Here is a 13,794-nt window from a genome sequence, read left to right as displayed (position 1 = left end):
CCCGGGGATAACGGTCGCTGTCGCTCGGTGAAGAGACGGAAAAGCTGGGCCCGGGGCCGGCGGTAAGAGAGAGGGGGATCCCCGGGACCGGATCACCCGGGGGCGGGATCACCCGGGACCGGATCACCCGGGGGCGGGATCACCCGGGGGCGGGATCACCCGGGGGGCGGGATCACCCACATCTTCAGCAGCACACCTAATTATCTGACTCAAGAGTCCAAAACGCTAGGCCCCACTAAATTCCAGGTGGAGATTGTAAAAAGGCAGATTCCTCCCTCAACGTGGCTGCATCTAACTGTGATCAGAGAAAAAAAAAGTCTTTACCATCAGTATGTGACTGTGATCAGACTGTGTAAGGTGTTACAAGGTTTGGGGATTGTGTGGGATATTAGAGGGTTTGCGGAGTTACTGGGATTAGCCTGAGGGATATTAAACAGTTTGGGGAGTGAATGGGATTAGTGTTTGTTTCTCTCTCTCTCAGCTGTGGTCTCTCTACAACCTCTATTTTCTGTCCTTCTCTCTATCTGCCTTCTATGTGAATAGTACACGATACCTTTCTTCCTATGTCTTTGTCCGTGCAATATGTGAATGATTACATTCTGTTTCTCTCACTCTGTGCCATGTGAATAATATATATATGTTCTGTCTCTCTCTGAATAATCCACCATGTTTCTCTCTTCAGGTTCTGGCGCTATTTGCAGACTCTCCCTGCCTGGGTTACAATGTGCTCATTGGCTGATTCAACAGAATTATTGTATAAAATGTTTAGGATTGTAACAACTCGTCTCTGACAGGATGCTATCTCTGTAACCTCTGCCTGTTCCTTGATTTACTGTTGACACGATTTTTGATCTTACATGGATCCATTGGGTGTCTGCAGTGACATGAAGATTTATTTTGTCCTTGCATTTCTCTTTACTAAGTGAATCACAAGGTGAAACTGATTTATTTCTGTGTATTTAAAGCTGCTAATTCAGCATTCCTACTAGAGGGCATCTGCCTTTAAAAGCTTTGAGAATATGTAGATCATAAAATCCCTTTGGCCCAACAAATCCACATCGACCCTCAGAGCATCCCACCCAGACTCATCCCCCTATAGCCCACCTAACCTACACGTCCCTGAACACTATGGGCAATTTAGCTTAGCCAATCCACCTAACCTGCACATCTTTGGACTGTGGGAGGAAACCAGAGTACCTGGAGGAAACCCACGCAGACACGGGGAGAATGTGCAAACTCCACACAGACAGTTGCCTGAAGGTGGAATTGAACCTGGGTCCCTGGCGCTGTGAGTTGGCAGTACTAACCACTGAGCCACCATGCTGCCCCTAAAAGGTGGTGTATGTAGAAGGTGGTGTTCCATGTATCTTCTGACCTTGTCCTGGATGGTAATGGTTGTGGGTTTGGAGATGCTGTCTAAGGAGCCTTGGTGAATTTCTGCAGTGCATCGTGTACATGGTACACACTGCAGCTACTGAGTGTCAGTGGTGGACTCGGTTGATATAGAGTCCATTTGGGCGGAGGTAAAAAGAACAGCAAGAGAAAGAAGCCATTGATAGACCCCAAACAGCCTCTCCTACAGAGTGGTGATTACAAATCAACAAATAATAGGAGGAGGTAATAAAGTAGGGCAATGGGTGACTTTAATCTTCATGTTGATTGGGTTTAGCAGCAAATTACTGCAGATGCTGGAATCTTTGGGAAGGTCAAGTACAGGCAGAAATTATACAGTGAATGGCAGAGGGATATGGGTGTGCGGGTCCACAGATCACTGAAGGTGGCAGCGCAGGTAGTGAAAGAGGCCTATGGCATGCTTGCTTTCATTGGAAGGGCCATTGAGTATAAGGATAGACAAGTTATGCTGCAGCTTTATAGAATTTTAGTTCAACCACACTTGGAATATTGTGTACAGTTCTGATCACCACACTACCAGAAGAATGTGCATGCTTTGGAGAGGGTATAGAAAAGGTTTACCAGGATGTATGGTATGGGGAATTTTAGCTATAAAGAAAGATCGGATAGATTGGGTTTGTTTTCACTGGAACACTGGAGGCTGAAGGGCAACCTGACAGAAGTTTGTAAGATTGCGAATGGCATGGATAGAGTGGAACTGGGTTAAGGGGACAATTACTAGGGGACACAAGTTCAAGGTGCAGTGGAGGATGTTTAAAAGAATGTGCAGGCTAAATTTTTCATTCAAAAGGTGGTGAGTGAATGGAATGCGCTGCCAGAGAAAGTGGTGGAAACAGACACAATAGCAGCATTCCAGAAGGACCTAGACGAATATGTGAATTGGAAGGGAATAGAGGGATACGGATTCTGTAAGTGAAGATAGTTTTAGCATGGAAGGGCAAAATGTGTTGGCGCATTTGGCTATGTGAGGGGACGTATAGCTTTAAATTGAGGGGTGATAGATATAGGACAGATGTCAGAGGTAGGTTCTTTACTCGGAGAGTAGTAAGGGTGTGGAATGCTCTGCCTGCAACAGTAGTAGACTTGCCAACTTTAAGGGCATTTAAATGGTCATTCCATAAACATATGGATGATAATGGAATAGTGTAGGTTAGATGGGCTTCAGATTGGTTTCACAGGTCAGCGCAACATCGAGGGCTGAAGGGCCTGTACTGCGCTGTTATGTTCTGTGTTCAGGCTTGGAGGGTCGAACGGCCTGTTCCTGCGCTGTATTGTTCTTTGTTTTGTACTGAAAACAACAAATGCTGAAGATCGCAGCTGGTTAGGTTGCATCCATGGAGAGAAAGCAAGCTAGCATTTTGAGTTTAGATGACTCTTCATCACAGCTGACATGAAGTGTGGGGGGTATGGGGGTACCATTTATGTAATGGTGGGGGGGTTGGAGTGCTGGGGGAGAAAGGATGTTGGTTAAGTTCTGATTAAGTGATCAGACTGTGAGCAAGCAGATCAATGGTATGTCTAACTGCCAAACTGGAAAGAACGCACAGTCCCACTGGGGTCAGGGGAGGGGAGAGAGGACATGGTGACTGAGAATGTAACAAGCAAAGCTAAAAGAAGGGGAAGGAATGGATTAACAATCTGAAGGTATTGAACTCAATATTGGCCTGAAGGTTGTAAAGCGCCTTGTCTTAAGATCATGGTTAATTTACTCTCTGCCTCAACTCCAGTTTCCTTCATAACACTTCAACTCTACACTAGTTAAGAATCAATCTCCTTAAATGTACTCAGTATCCCAGCATCCAGTGCACTCTCTGCGAATGAATTCCACAGATCCGCCACCCTTTTGAGCGAAGTAGTTTCTCCTTATCCCTGTTTTGAATCTTCAGCACCTTATCCTAAAACAATGGTCTGCTTCTGGATTGCTCCGCAAGGGAAAATATCATCTCTATGTCTACTTTGTCAATCCCCTTTAGCATGTTATTTCGCTCAATTTGGCAGGTAATGGGGAAGGCAAATACAAAGTTGGCCTTTATTTAACTGGGACTGCAATATAAAAATAGGGAAAAAATAAAGGCAAAAACTGCAGATGTTAGAAATCAGAAACAGAAATTACTGGAAAAACTCAACAGGTCTGGCAGCATCATCGAGGGAAATCGGAGTTAACGTTTCAGGCCCTATGACCCTTCTTCAAAACACATAAAAATAAGGAGGGTTTGCTAAAATGTACAAGGCACTGGTAAAACCAATCAACAAAAAAACCAAAAGAACTGCGGCTATTGGAATTCGGAAACAAAAGAACAGAAATTGCTGGTACATCTCAGCAGGTCTGGTGGCATCTGTGCAGAGAAATCAGAGTTAGTGTTTTGGGTCCAGTGACCCTTCTTCAGAACTTTTTCATAATTCCTTATCTAAACAATTAAAGCCATCCAGAAGAGGTTCACTACACTGATATGAGGCCTGGAGGGACTGTGTTGTGTGAAGAGGTTGAGTAGATTGGCCCTGTCCTTGTTGGAATTTAGACAAATGAGAGATGACTTTATTGACAGGGTAGATGTGGAAAGGTTGTTTCCTGTTGTGCGACAGTCTGGGACCACATGGCCTGATCTGAGAATGAGGGGTCACATGTTTGGGAGAGAGATGGGGGAAATTTCTAGAGTGTTGCGGATCTGTGGAATTCCTCACCACAGAGGGCTGCTGAGACTGGAGCATTGAGTATATTCAAGATTGAGGTAGGTAGACTTTTAATTAGTAAGGGAATAGAGGATTTATGGGTAAAAGACAGAAGAGTAGTGTTGAGGATTGAGATCAGCCACAATCTCATTGAATGGTGGAGCAGACTTGAAGGACTGAATGACCTACTTCTGGTCTTATAGTCTTGGTGGTGAGCAGATCTCTTGGACTGCTGTAGATGAGCTTTCAATGTTGTTAGTGATTTTGACTGAGTGTCACTGATGGAATGGCATACGTTTCTATGTCAGGATGGTAGGTGAACTTGCAGATGGTGGTACTCCCATGTGTCTGCTGTCCTTGTCGTTCTAGATGGAAGCAGTGATGGGTTTGGAACCAGTGATGTTCCGCAAGGATCAGATCTGTTGTTTGTAATATTTGTAAATGATTTAGATGAAGATGTAAGTGGTCTGATTTGTAAGTTTGCAGATGATATGAAAATTGGTAGAGTTGTGAAAAGTGAGGAAAGTTATCAAAGGATACAGCACAATATAGATCAGTTGGAAAGCTGAGCGGAGAAGTGGCAGATGGAGTTTAATCTGGACAAATGTGAGGTGATGCATTTTGGGAGGTCAAATGCAGGAGGAAAGAGTACAGTAAATGGCAGAACCCTTAGGAGTATTGATATACAGAGGGATCTTGGGGTGCAAGTCCATTGCTTCCTTAAAGGGGCAAAACAATTGGCTAAGTAGGAGTACAAGGTCAGAAATCACAGACACCAGGTTAAAGTCCAACAGGTTTATTTGGAAACACAAGCTTTCGGAGCCTAGCACCTCCTTCAGGTATTAGTGAGACAGATGGCATCAGACACAGAATTTATAAGTAAAAGATTAAAGGGTCACACCACTAATAAGGATGTAATGAGCAAACCTAAGATGTTGTTAAATCTTTAATCAGCTTTTTAAATTTAATATGTAAATCCCAGAATGTATTTCAAATCACTGTCCTGAGAGATCTGAATATTTTTTCAGTGTAAAGAAGGCGTGACATTTTACCTCTGACAATGCATGTTAAGTGTGAGACCTTGTTTAGAATCTGTTTGTGTTTTGGTTTAGAGTCAAACTGGTTTTATTTCTAAAGTGGAATTTGTAAAACGCCACATTGACTGTCTATAAATAATGTTTTTTGAACAAAATAGAATGTATTTGCAAGTACAAATTCACCCCATAGATTTATGTGTGTGTGCGTGTGCTTGAGACACACACACACTTTCTTCCCCCCCCCCACCCCCCACAGACACTCATTCTGTCTCCTTTACCCCCTTACCCACAACACACACACATCACTATTATGCAAGAACTGCGGAGCATAAATTGGGAACAGATGTTCTCAGGGAAATGCATGTCAGAAATGTGGAGGTTGTTTAGGGAGCACTTGCTACGATTACTGGAAAGGTTTGTCCCACTGAGGCAAGGAAGGGATGGTAAGGTGAAGGAACCTTGGATAACAAGACATGTGGAACATCTAGTCAAAAGGAAGAAGGAAGCTTACTTAAAGCTGAGGAAGCAAGGATCGGACAGGGCTCTAGAGAGCTACAAGGTAGCCAGGAAGGAACTGAAGAATAGACTTAGGAAAGTGAGAAGGGGGTATGAAAAAGCCTTGGCGGGTAGGATTAAGGAAAACCCCAAGGCATTCTATGCTTATGTGAGGAACAAGAGGATGGCCAGAGTGAGGGTAGGGCCAATCAGGGATAGTGGAGGGAACTGGTCCGCGGAGTCAGAGGAGGTAGGGGAGGTCCTTAATGAATACTTTGCTTCAGCATTCACCAGTGAGAGGGACCTTGATGTTTGTGAGGACAGCGTGAAACAGACTGATATGCTCAAACGGTTGATATTAGGAAGGAGGATGTGCTAGAAGTTTTGAAAAATGTGAGGATAGATAAGGCCCCTGGGCCAGATGGGATATACCCAAGGTTACTATGGGAAGTGAGGGAAGAGATTGCTGCCCCTTTGGCGATGATCTTTGCGTCCTCACTGACCACTCGAGTAGTACCATATGATTGGAGGGTGGCAAATGTTATTCTCTTGTTCAAGAAAGAGAATAGGGATAATCCTGGGAATTACAGACCAGTCAGTCTCACTTCTTTGGTGGGAAAATTATTGGAGAGGATTCTGAGAGACAGTATTTGATTATTTGGAAAAGCACAGTTTGATTAGAAATAGCATAGCTTTACAGGGTTCTGAGGAAGGGTCACCAGACCCAAAACATTAACTTGTTTTTTTCTTCACAGATGCTACCAAACCTGCTGAGCTTTTCCAGCAAGTTTGTTTTTGTTCCAAACTCATGACAGTGGTGTCGTCAGCAAATTTGTAAATGGAGTTAATGCTGAATTTGGCTACATAGCTGTGAGTATATAAGGAGGATAGTAAGGGCTGAGTATCCTGCCTTGTGGGGCACCCATGTTGAGGATTATTGTGGAGGAGGTGTTGTTGCATGTCCTTGCCGATTGTGGTCTGCAGGTCAGGAAGCCAAGGATCCAGCTGCAGAGGGGGAAGCAGAGACCTAGGTCTCAGAGTTTGGAGATGAGTTTGGTTGGAATTATAGTGTTGATGGCGGAGCTAAATACTGCAGAATATACAAGATCCTGGAATATACAGACACCTGGCTGCATAAATACTACCAGCAGCAACCCCTCATTGGCCCTCCATTCTCAGGTTTCTTATCCCATATCCAGAATTGGATGAGCAGAAATTTCCTTGCATTAAAATATTGGGAAGACTGAGGCCATTGTCTTCAGCCACCATCATTAACTCTACTCCCTCACACCGATTCTGTTCCTTTCCCTGGTAAACTTTACACCTATGATTTCAGCAGACATTTCTCGAAAGACCCTAAGGTATAAGATATCAGATCTGATAATTTGTCAGCCTTTTGTTCTATTAATTTCCTCAGGACCTCACCCTGATAATTGCAATTATTTTAAGCTCCTCTTCCCCCTTTCAGCTCCTGATTTATCAGTTATTTCTGGAATATTCTTTGTGTCTCTACAGTCAATACCTGCTGTCAGAATGAGTTTTAACCACACATCTGCACCCTCAATAAGACCATCTATTAACACCTCAGCAACATCAACTGACTCTCCTGCCTCAGCACATCTGCTGCTGAAACTCTCATCCGTATTTTGTTAGCTCCAGTTTTGGCTATTCCCACACGCTCCTGACTAGCTTCCCCAATTCACTATATGGAAATGTGATTATCTAAAACTCTGCTCCCCATGTCCCTGCATTCACCCATCACCATTGCCTCTTTTTTTAAAAATTCCTTTCCTTGTTTTCCAATCCCTCTGTGGCTTTGACATTTCCTATTTCTACAAGCTCCTCTATCCCTGCAGTACTCTGCAATATCTACACTCTGCTAATTCTGGCCCGCTTGAGAATGCCTCGTTTTTATCGTTTCATCGTTGGTGGCTGTGCCTTTAGCTGCCTGGAATTCCCTCCTGACTCTTCTCAACCTCCCCCTCACTTTGCTCCTTGAAGACACACCTTATAAACTTCCACTTTGAACAAGCTTTGACTCATCCATCCAAATGTCTCCTCGTGCAGTTTATTCTGATGTTCTGTTTTATGTCTCTGTGAAATGCCTTGGGATGTTTCATGATGTTAAAGATGTTACATGAATACAAGTTGTTGTGGACCATGAGTATGACTGTTCGCCACAGGGAGCATCACTTCCCAGCACAGTCACAGGATGGTAATCAGTTGTAGCAATCCTGGGGGTTTCCCATTCCCTCAATGGAGGGCATTGAGAAAATTTGTAGATATTCATACCCCCTCTACAACTCCTTCTTGTCTCACATTCCCTCTCTTACTTTCTCCTGTCTCTCTCTTACCCCTTCCATTTTCCACTTAGTATTTTCCGATATCCTCCCAGCCTCCCACTCTCATTTCTCCCTCTTCGTTTCCCCTCCTTGTCATATCACCCTTTCCATCTTTCTATCTTTACCTCTCCTCCCACCTTCTGCCTTTTTCTTCCATTCTGTCACTCATCACTGAAAGAATTACTGCGTCAAAACTCTTCACTCAGGGATGAAGCGAGGAGTGGGTTGTATTCCTTTTCTTCATTTGGCCAACTTCAGCCTTTCTCCACTTTCCTGCTGCTCTGTATGGATGCTAGTATGGAGACTGGGACTATTCATTAGAAGTTGATTTCTACAGCCTTTAATGCCTATTGTCGAACATGGGTCAACTCCTGGACAAAGTGCGAGACCACAGCTGACACAAATAGTGTCTCCTAACTTTCAACTTGTTCTCCCTCAGAAGAGTGGCTCCTTTAAGATAGGAATAGGATGCTACTCTGTAATTGTGTGTCACTGTTTTACAGAATTGAGAACTAATTGGCTCTGTTTTAAGCCACTGGCTGTTGAGTCTTTCACTAATTTCCAGCTCCTCCTCGTATTTCACAAAGCACCTCCAGCCTTCTTCTCAAAGCCACAGTTTGATAGAGCTCGCGATCCACTTATTGTAACACAAAGTATAACAGACGCCAGAAAGCTAAAATAAAAACCCAAGTAAACATTCAAATGTTTATTTCCAGACTTACTGTTCACGTATGGAAGATGAATGTGGCATTCACAGTCTCCCAGCAGCTCCCAGTCATTTCGGAGCCCACATTAATCCTGAGTGGATCAGTTGAGGCCGTTGTCCTGAGTGGGGACCTGCAACTCTTCACAAAGTTAGATATGTGCCTCACCAAGATCTCTGTGCCCAATATCCAGGGTTTAATTTCCAATTTGCAAACAATAGCTGAAGGAATTTCAAGGTTCCAAATGCAGCTCCATCAATGAACTTTCGCCCATCGCTTACTGTGTCCATTTTCAACACTGACCATCTTCATGGTTCCCTAGAAGGAGATTGCTGGTCTGTGTGCTCTGAGCGGATTTGGTTGGAGACTTACTGATGGTAGTTATGTCCAGACACCACGTTATTATTCAGGATTAACTTCTGACCCAGGCTTTGACTGTGGAAGGACTATGTGGGTTAGCACTCTATCCTGAATATTAAAATTCTGTGTTTCATCTCTCTCTAGAACTGCTTGGTGAACCTTACATATCCAGCAATTCCAGCCTGGAAAACAGTACAATTGCATTGACCTGTACAGTATCGGGGAAAGTCCAGTCTGTCATATGGCGTGCAATAACAGACGCTGCTGCTAATAACTGATACACATTGATCCATGCTAACATGACTTTGGTCATCAAAAAGGCACAGAAATCAGACTCTGGGATTTATGGTTGTTTCATACAAAAGCCATTCAGTAAATCCAGTGTCCTCCATGAGCTGACAGTCAAATGTGAGCGTGTCAAGTTTTCTCCATAGTGTGGAAAGGTGTCACTTTCTTGCAATGCACTGTTTTTAAGAATGGAATGGCTTCCCCTTGTATGTAATTCTGCATGAATCCTGTTTGGTAATCAGTAGAGACTTGGTGCTGAGATTCCTCCAGGTGGGAAGGGGTGAACAACAGCAATGATGTGGGTTGTCATGGACTTTACCCACGGAATTGGATTTGAGAGATAGCAAGATCTGCAGGTGCTGGAGTCAGAGTCAATACAGTGTGGAGCTGGAGGAACACAGCAGGTCAGGCTGCATCAGAAAAGCAGGAAGGTCGACTGATGAAGGGTGTAAACCAGTAATGTCAACTTTCCTGCTCCTCTGATGCTGCCTGAGCTGCTGTGTTCCTCCAGCTCCATGCTGTATTGACTCTGAAATGGATTTAGGAATTGGGGGACAGAATTTCCACCATAGGGTCTTTTCCCCCATGTCTCCTTTCAGCAGACGAGTGTGGAAAACAAAATGCCAAGTCATTCCTCTGGCTTCCAACGCCATTCACACCCACCACACATTAAAGTTCAGTCCCACTCTGACCTTCACTAAAGATCACCCTCTAGAATTTCCATTGCTGCTCTGCTGTGCTCCAACAGCACATGAGAGAATGAGTGAATGAGCAGTCAAGGATTGTTGGCAGCCAATTTACCAAAAAGACCCCATCATACTCTCTGTATCCAGCACACCTGACTGGCACAGGTGTGCTCACCTCACTGGCACTGATGTATTTACCTGAAGGGCATTAAGTGTTCACCTGGTGGGCATCAATGTGTTCACCTGACTGACAATGATGTGTTCACATGACGAGTGGGCACTGTGTCCACACCCAAAATGATTTTGAAAACATCAGATCACATGGCTTTACCTGATACCAATATTGTGTTCACAAGACAGGGATAAAAGCACTCACGGAATTGGCACTAATGTGTTCACATGATCAGCTATAAGACATTCACATGACGGGCTCTAATATGTTTACATGATGAAGACAAAAATATTCACATGATTGGCACAAGTATATTCACATGAAGGGCCTGGAAACTTTAATTGACAAACATGGGCACCTTTGTACTGAAGCATACTAGTCTGTATCCCTGATGGGCACCAATGTATTCATTACATGGCCTTACTGTCTTCACTAATTTATTCACTGTACAACCTTATTGTTTTCACTGGATTGACACAACAGGCAGTTCCTGGGATGCAAATAGTTCTGTTCTTGTGTCCATTTGCGAGTTGGTTTGTATGCAATTTAGAACATATTGCAGGACAATATATAACAGATGTTTGTAAGTACAGGCTTAATTCATTTACCAGATTGATAAAATTACACCCCTGTTTGTAAGTATGTGTTTGTAAGTTGGACACTGTCAAATCAGGGAGATCCAGTATTGTTTTCACTTAACAACCTTATGTGTTCACTTCACTGACATGAATGTACTCATTATTTGTGCTCAGTGTCTTCACTGGCTTTACACTAACGTATTCCCTGTACAGTCTTACTGCCTTCACTGGGTTGTGACTAAAGTGTTCACTCTACAGGTAACGTGTTCATGAGATTGACACTCATATATTCACTCCACAGTGTTACTGTCTTTGGATTAACACTGATGTATTTATTATACAGCCTTACTGTCTTCACTGGATTCAGAATAATGCATTCGCTGTATGGCCTTGCTGTGTTCACTGGACTGATGCTAAGATAATTAGTAATCAGCCGTGTTGTGTTCTCTGCATTGACATAACAAGCAGTTCCCGGGATGCAAACAGATTCCATTATCGAGTCTATTTGCAAGTTCATTTGTACACAAGTCAGAATATAGAGCAGGATAATATACAATAGTGATTTGTAAATTCAGGAATAATTCGTATTCCAGATCCTTAAAATTACACCTCTATTTGTGAGCTCTATAAGCACTCGTATGTTGGATGTTTGCAAATCAGGGACACGCTGTAAAATTTCACTGTAAGGTCTTACTGTGTTTTCCGGATTGACATGAACTTTTGGGCTTAATGTTTTCACTGGCTTTACACTGATGTACTCACTAAGGTCCTACTGTGTTTAGTGGGTTAACGTTAATGTATACATGTATAGCCTTACTGTATTCACTAGGCTGATCTTAATGTATTCATTATACGACTTGACTGACTTCACTGGACTCACAGTAATGCAATCACTGTACAGGCTTAATGTATTCACTGGATTGACACAAATGTATTCATTGTAGGGGCTTAACATGATCATTGGAATAATGCTAAGATATACATTATGTGGTCTAAGATCAGTACTACACAGGCACAGGCCCTTCAGCCCACCAAGACTGTGCCAACACATGATGCCTTTCCAAACTAAATACCTTTTGCTTCCATGCTGTCCATACCCCTTTGTTCCCTGCCTATGCATAAACCCATCAAGATCCCTCATAAACATTGTTGTTTTATCGTCTTCATCGCCTCCTTTGGCAGTGTACTTCAGGCACTTACCACCCTCTGAGTAAAAAACCTGCTTCTCACATCTCCTTTACTCCCTTACCCCCAAGTCCCCTAGAAATTGACATTTGTACCCTGGGAAAAAAGACTCGGACTATCTGTTCTATCCGAGCCTGTCATAATTTTATAAACTTCCATCAGCTTCAATGCTCAAGTGAAAACAAATCAGGTTTGTCCAATCTCTCATCGTAGCTAATACCCTCCAAACCAGGCAACGTCCTGGTAAACCATCTCTATACCCTCACTGTTGTGATTGTAATGAGGTCAGCCAGGTGAACCTTATAGAATAAGAGTTCCCTGGTTGGGGCTGTTAATCTGGTCCAACCAGGGAGCCCTGGTTGACCGATATGTACAGAAGTGTATGCTCACTCTGAGAACTGGCTCTGAGAAAGCTGGATCTGTATCAAGGACTTTCCACATGTAAATAAAGGGTGCCTTGATGATGGGAGAGTGGATTCTGTGGAGTTAATTCAGTGGCGACAAAAGAAAAGCACACTCCTGAAGAAATTCATTCACAACAGTTTCCTTTGAGATGGAGTAAGCGTTTCTGGCATCATACCATTATTTGGGAAGCTTGACTCATTTGATCCCAGTCTGTGGAAAGAATGCGTTATTTTTTTCCAGACAAATGATACTGGGGCAAATGAAAAGCAACAAACAACTCTTTGACAGCATGTGGACCCACAGCTTTTTCAGCTATTAGGAGCCTAATTCCTGAGGCACCGGACCCTAAAACATTTTAAGAGTTGACAGATTTAGTTAAGGAATATTACAATCCCAAGCCTCCTCTAATTCTAAGATGCTATTGGTTTTACTCAGAAATTCAAGTACCAGAGGAATTGGTATCGGGATTTTTGACTTGGTTAAGATGACTGGCAAAAGCATGTGACTTTGGTTTAATCCTGGATGAGATGCTGAGAGACCGTTTGGTATGTGGGATTAATGATGTAAGCATGCAAATGCACCTACTGGCTGAATCCCAATTGGATTTCAAACACGCTTTATCATTGGAAAATGAGGCAAGTAGAGCATATGAGTTGCAGGGTATTCCGATAGAAGTGGACACCCTTACCAGGGCAACTGAACTTGGGGAACCACTTGAGTAAAGGCAATTGCATAGCGTCACTCAAGACATATCCTGAACAGAGGGACACCATGTGTCAGCCCACAGTGAAACCCCAAAACAAAGCCAAGCCTCACCCAAGTGTTTAAAACTTTCTCCAGGATCCGTGCCAACAAGCCATTGTCATTGCTGCCAGTATGCGGACTCAAGACAGTAAAGGAGCCTAGACCAAAATTGAGTAGGAGAACTCATGGGTCGGTATCCAGGAGATTGCATACCTTGGAAAGTCCACCTACATCTGGTTTGGAACAGTTAAATTGCTTAGCAACATCCAAATCAGAATCAATCAATATAGTTAAATGGTCACCCACTTCTAATGGAGGTTGATACTGGTGCGGCTAGTGAGTGCAGAACCAGTCTTTAACAAAATTTGATCTGGATTCCAACCCTTAAGATTGTGCAAGACTTCGGCTAGACTGAGAACCTATGACCAGGGAGCCTTTACAGATTAAGGGTACAACCACAGTACTTAAGGAAGTGGCTGTAAAAGTAGTGGATGCTTTAATGGTCATCTTCCAGGATTCTACAGACTCTGGAATAGTTCCTACCGATTGGAGGCTGGCTAATGTAACCCCACTATTTAGAAAAGGAGGTAGAGAAAATATTGTTAACATGGATTTATAAAAGGGAAACCATACTTGACAATCCACTGTAGTTCTTTGAGGATGTAACTCAGAGTTGACCAGAGAGAGTTGATTTACTTGGATGATCAGAAGTCAT

General features: G+C 43.2%; 1 protein-coding gene across 1 annotated transcript in view; it reads left to right on the top strand.

Annotated features, from left to right (window-relative positions):
• The first annotated feature begins 34 nt into the window (after positions 1 to 34).
• Positions 35 to 13,794, top strand: part of LOC125487047 (carcinoembryonic antigen-related cell adhesion molecule 1-like) — a 191,810-nt gene continuing 178,050 nt past the window's right edge. Inside the window, exon 1 of the mRNA XM_048616954.1 lies at positions 35 to 62. The gene's annotated coding sequence lies outside the window, so the exon portion shown is untranslated. The remainder of the gene's footprint in view (positions 63 to 13,794) is intronic.

The sequence above is a fragment of the Rhincodon typus genome, chromosome 35, assembly GCF_021869965.1.
Source record: "Rhincodon typus isolate 14 chromosome 35, sRhiTyp1.1, whole genome shotgun sequence".
Classification (NCBI taxonomy): Eukaryota; Metazoa; Chordata; class Chondrichthyes; order Orectolobiformes; family Rhincodontidae; genus Rhincodon; species Rhincodon typus.
The sequence above is the reverse complement of the archived record's forward strand: the minus strand, read 5'-3'. Positions and strand labels throughout refer to the sequence as shown.